This window comes from Tachypleus tridentatus, chromosome 1 (assembly GCF_004210375.1).
Source record: "Tachypleus tridentatus isolate NWPU-2018 chromosome 1, ASM421037v1, whole genome shotgun sequence".
Classification (NCBI taxonomy): Eukaryota; Metazoa; Arthropoda; class Merostomata; order Xiphosura; family Limulidae; genus Tachypleus; species Tachypleus tridentatus.
Window position 1 is genome coordinate 22452173 of NC_134825.1, and position 6440 is coordinate 22458612.

Consider the following 6440-nt stretch of genomic DNA (forward strand, 5'->3'; position numbering starts at 1 on the left):
GAAATGATGATGTATATTAAGGATTGCCATACAGATCAGATACTGAGCGCGGCTGTCCGTGGAAGCACCGTTAAAGATGTTATTATTGGTACAAATATCATTCGTAAGCTATGTTTGTTCTTTATCGATAATTACCTGCAAGTTGGAAATAAATTGAAATATGAATTTTTAGTGTGCACCATAGTTTGCTTATATTGACTTTCAACAATAGATACGTGCGTTTGATTTAACTTTTTTTATATACAATTTCCTTCAAGTTATTAATTTATATTGATGTAAATATTGACTTCCTAAGTGTACACTGCATTTCACTCTCCTGTAATATTTCTTCTTGTCTTACGCTGTACCAAAAATAGAGCCTCATAGACAATGAAAAACAAAATACATCAATATTCTAAATTAGTGTTAGAAGAAACGTATACTGAGGAATCGCAAACTGGACTTCTCAGCTGTATAAAATGAGTTTCTCTCTATTATTTACTGGTAAGTACACCATAGCTATATGTAGAAATATTAATTATAAACTACGTTTATTCATTTTCTTATATTTACCTCCGGTTCAGAAATTATTAAAGATATTGGAAAATGAGTTAAACCAAAATCAATTTCTTCTTCTTAGCTTCTATTTTGATGTATTTCGTAAACTTCTGAATCGTATTATTCCATCTACATCACAATTTTCTTGCTACCATATATATATATATGTATGTACATGACTCCAGGCCCGGCATGGCCTAGCGCGTAAGGCGTGCGACTCGTAATCCGAGGGTCGCGGGTTCGCGCCCGCGTCGCTAAACATGCTCGCCCTCCCAATATACGTGGGGGCGTATAATGTGACGGTCAATCCCACTGAAAGAGTAGCCCCAGAGTTGGCGGTGGGTGGTGATGACTAGCTGCCTTCCCTCTAGTCTTACACTGCTAAATTAGGGACGGCTAGCACAGATAGCTCTCGAGTAGCTTTGTGCGAAATTCCCAAAACAAACATGACTCCAACTCGTGCATCACTAATAAACCTTGTTTACCGTTTCCTCTGACCTGAACCATTTTATAAGATAAGATCTTACTGAAACCAGTTTAACAAATTTCATAAGACAACGGACGCATTAGGGCTTATCTGACTCTCTTCTCTTTTAGCGTCCTTGGTGGCACAACAGTATGTCTGCGGATTTACAATACTAGAAAACGAGTTTCGATACCCGTGGTAGCTAAAGAATAGATAACTCATTGTGTAGCTTTATACTTAATTTCAAAATAACACGTATTGCTCCCAGTGACCCAGTGGTATGTCTGCGGAATTATACTGCTAGAAACCGGGTTTCGATAGCAGTTGTAGGTAGAACACAAGTAGCCCTATATTTTGTTGTTCCCGGTATGTCCAGATGGTGAGAGCGCTCGCCGCGAAAACAGAGAGTAGTGGGTTTGAATCCTCGTCACACCAAACATTCTTGCCCTATCAGCCGTGGTGTCGTTATAATGTCACAGTGAATCCCACTATTCGTTGGTAAAAGAGTACCCTAACAGTTGGCGGCGTGTGGTGATGACTAATTGCTTTTCCTCTAATCTTACACTGCTAAATTAGGAACACCTATCGCAGATAGCCCTCGTGTAAAACTTTGCACGAAATTAAAACAAACAAAAACTTTTCGTATCACTATATTGACGTTAGAATATATATATATATATCACCTTAACCATAAGCATCGCAGCAAGGACATGTCGTAAACAATAATGTAATTATTTTTATCTGCTAATGCGACATTTTGGTAATGAAAAATGCATTTATCTTATTAAAAACCAGAAAATCGTTAGGCCCTGATTCTATTATATCATTCTAATAATGTGCACATGACAGCATGGAAATTGTCCATATAAGATAAAAAAAAAAACTATAGTTAAATAGATATATTTTCTTGATTATTCCTTGAACTGTTTAGTTTGAATTGTTGTAGTAAATTCGACGTCTATATCGAGTGTCTTCTAAAATTGTTTGTTTTTTTGTTTGTTTTTGAATTTCACGCAAAGCTACTCGAGGGTTACCTGTGCTAGCCGTCCCTAATTTAGCAGTGTAAGATTAGAGGGAAGGCAGCTAGTCATCACCACCCACCGCCAACTCTTGGGCTACTCTTTTACCAATGAATAGTGGGATTGACCGTCACTTTATAACGCCCCCACGGCTGAAAGGGCGAGCATGTTTGGCGCGACGGGGTGCCAACTCGCGACCCTCAGATTACCAGTCGCATGCCTTAACACGTTTGGCCATGCCGGGCCGTCTTCTAAAATAAAACTACAGCCCAAATGAACAAGAAAAGTTGATTTGTGAAATACACAGGCAACTGTTTTGTAATAAATAATATTTATATATCAAATTTGTAAAGAAAAAATTAGCTAAAAACCGCTATGGTATGGTGAAATCAAATACAAAAAATAGGGATAACTTGTGCCAAGGAAAAAGATATTTTAATATTCACAATGTTCCCCTCTGGAACACCCCCTTCTTTTGGTGGCTTTAAACTGTTAAAATACAAGAGAAAGGGTGTCTCAGTTCGAAACGTTGTGATTATTGAAATATCTTTTTCCGTGGTATAAGTCTTAATTTTTTCATTTCTTGTTTTCAAAGTAGTAAATTCTGAAGGTCAAATATACAGACAGAAATATAATACAAATGCATTTTGCCCTTAACAATGTTATCGGTATACTATTGTTCTAACTATGGTGTCGGTATGAGTGTTGGAACACTGATCTTCTAACTATAATGTCAGAGTATTGTTGCTTTAGCATGTGGTATCGGAAACTGATATAGTAATTGTAGTCTCACAATACTATTACTTTGTGTTGTGGGCCCGACATGGACAGGCGGTTAAAGCACTCTACTCGTAATCTGAGGGTTGCGAATTCGAATCCCCGTCACACCAAACATGCTCGCCCTTTCAGCCATGGGGGCATTACAATATGATGGTCAATCCCAGTATTCGTTGGTAGAAGAGTAGCCCAAGAGTTGGTGGTGGGTGGTGATGACTAGCTGCTTTCCCTCTAGTCTTACACTGCTAAATCAGGGACGGCTAGCGCAGATGGCCCCGAATAGCTTTGCGCGAAATTCAAACCACCCCAAATTTTATGTTGTAACATCTATATCGTTGTATTAACTATAGTGTTCGTACAGTGTTGTTCTAAATGATAGTATTGGTACATAGCAACTCCAAAATGTACTAATAAATAGTTGCTTTGAACTCTAGTTTTCTAAATATAGTATCAGTAAAGCATTGTTCTAACTTGATACGAAATGATTTTGGTAGATTTTTGTATATTAATTCAGGCTTAAGATATTTCTTTATTTGTTTGACATAGAGTCTGAAAAATAAAGCTATATAGTACACGAGGATTTTGGATTCTGAGAACAAGTCGCGACAGTAACGTCTCGTACTGTGATCTTTCACAGCTCCACGGGACGCATGACCCTAAGATCAAGTGTGTTTGTGAGACTATGTCTAGAACACCAGGAATGTTCTAGATGACATCTTGAAAAGCTAGTAACTGTAACGAAACTTTAGAACTGGGACACCAGTTGTAAATACATATAAAAACAAGGTGTTGTTGTAAAAGGTTAAAGTGAAATAGTCATCGTGTGAATGCCACAAGGTTGTTGATCGAGTGTCTGTCAGTTTTCAGCCAGCTTTGAACCCGCCATTCATTGAAGTATTTGGACCAATGTTAATTTATTGCGCATATTTGGGTACTCGATATATTATCAGTGAAATTATACAAGCTTACTTTGATGTCAATCGAGGTACCATTAGCGAGATGTTTCCATTTGAGCATCATTTATAAACTTAGGCCTATAAGTTACCACAGTGTACAAGTAAAAGTAGCCTAGATTGTAGAATCGTTTAGAAAGAAATAAACTAATTTGCTACCTTTACGTGCATTTGACGTCGAATTATTTTCACCAAATAATTAAAAAAAACAGCCTCAAAAATTAATAACGTCACAACACTAACGTCAGAAGTGGGATTGTTTTGGTTTAAATAAAATATTACTTGGCCTTATATTCACAAGCTGAACTGGCAAATAAATACTGAATCGAGATTACTATATTATTAAAAACAACAATAATAATGAGGTAGAAAGTTCAATGGTGAGCAACAATAAAGAAAACATTTTTTTTAGCAAAGCCACATTGGACTAACTGCAAAGGATCAAACCCCGGATCTTAGCATCTTAGCATTAACATGCTTGAAACTATGAAGCCTAGCGAGAATTGTGAGTCTTATTGGCTATTATGATAACATTTTGAGTCAATAAGTTACGACCCTGTTGCTACCTGTCTGCAGTGCTATAACGTTTTGATCAAATGTGTAACAGAAAACTTTAACACTCGTTGTGGCAATACATTATAATTCTGGTAGATATTGATCTGTATGGCAACAACGCATTTACCCAAGGCGTTGTAGAGACATCGCGTGATTGAAAATTATGCTGACATTGTTGTCTGGTAATGCGTTGAACATAGCCCGATAGCTTGTCATAGTCGCAACCTGTTCCAAGATTCTTCTGCTGACGAGACGTTCCTGGTGGTCTCTTTCTATCTAGTATGTCCCCTGCTAGTACAGCGGTAAGTCTACGGATTTACAACGCTAAAATCAGGGGTTTGATTTCCCTCGGTGGACACAGCAGATAGCTCAATGTGGTTTTGCTATAAGAAAACACACAGTATAGTTGACATACTAATATATACATTTGAAATTTCATTTCTGAATAATATTTTATCTATGGGTTGTTTTTGTCATTTGGTAAATTTAGCATATATGTGTGTGCACAGTTAAATTTATTGAAAAAACATTTTTGTTCGGAACAAAACAAAAATTAGATGTTTTATTTTTATTACTACTTCATTTATACAAGCCCAAGAGACGTCACTAAGAACGTCCCCAGTGACACAGCGGAATATCTGCGGACTTAAACGCTAGAAATCTGGAATATATACCTGTAGTGCGCAGAGCACAGTTAGCCCATTGTGTAGCTTTGTGCTCTTCTACAAACAAACACTAAGAATAATTCGCCGCGAAAGGCATTAAAAAAGTCTCTCACTGTCAGGGTACCCTTGTCACTCTCCATCTAGGTACCCTTGTCACTCTCCGTCTAGGTACCATAGTCACTTTCCATCTAGGTACCATAGTCACTCTCTGTATAGGTTTCATGTTCAAAACCAACTTTGGTGACCATACTCTTCTACAAATTTCTTTTCCTTGGACCACAAAGAATATCTACGTCTGTTGCCAATCCATTCATCCATTTAGATAGACATAAGACAACCTCTGTCTTCCACAGTCTCTCCCTCCATTAATATTTTCATACTTTCAATTTCATTTTACATAACGTGTCTGAAAAATTCCAACTGTCCCTTTCTTACGTGTGTCAGCAGCTTTCTTCTGCAAACTTCTCTTCATTTAAGGGTTTACTTGTTTAACACACTTCCAAGGACAGCTTCAAAAACGAAAATTCAGCTGCTACAATTATCTTTTCCATACTTGGTGATATTGTCTAACATTCTGATGCATACCTGAATATTGTTATAACATAGCAGTCCCAAACTCTTAACTTAGTCCCAAGAGAAAATTTTCTATTTGTCAATATATTTTCCATTTTCATAAAAGTGCCTTTTACCATTTTTATTCCCCGTCTTATTTCATGATAATTTTCCCAGCTGACTGAATTTATTCACCTACCTTATCTATTAATCATCTACTTTGATAATGTATGCAGGAACGATCTGATTTGTAATCACCACACATTCTGTTTTTCTATGGTTAATACTTAAACCTCTATTCTAACTGTCACTAACGGCTTTATCTAACATTTGTTGCATCTTCTCTTCTGAATCAGCTATAAAAACTGTGTCATGAGCATAGAGCAAGTCATTGAAATTCTGCCCACCAATGATTGGCTATGGTAAATCCTCAGTCTCCATTAGGAGTTTCTCACTGTACAAATTAAACAAGTCAGATGAAAAGACATGACATAATATACACATGTCTGCTCTTACAATAACAATGATATGTTTTATGTGTATAAAAGTATTTTCATGTTGTTGAATACTCGATACGCGTTTTCTAATAATGCTACATGTAAATGTTTTACACTAATGGTAACAGTAACAACGACGAAGAGTTTCTAAGCCTATTCCTTTTAATCGCTGACTGCTTAAGCCTAGTTCTAGCGGAAAATTGAACAGGAGGTGGACAAATATGTATTAATTATGCAACAGAAATAATTTATACTGTGTCAGTAAATCAAACACATTTTGGCAGAGACTTAAGTGGTATGCATCACCTATAGCGAAAAGCGACCACAAAAATAGCAAATAAAATAAGGCAACGTTGTATGGCATAAGTAATTATCCAAAGGCCCCACCCATGTTCCTCTCATGCAAAATGAGCTAGAAA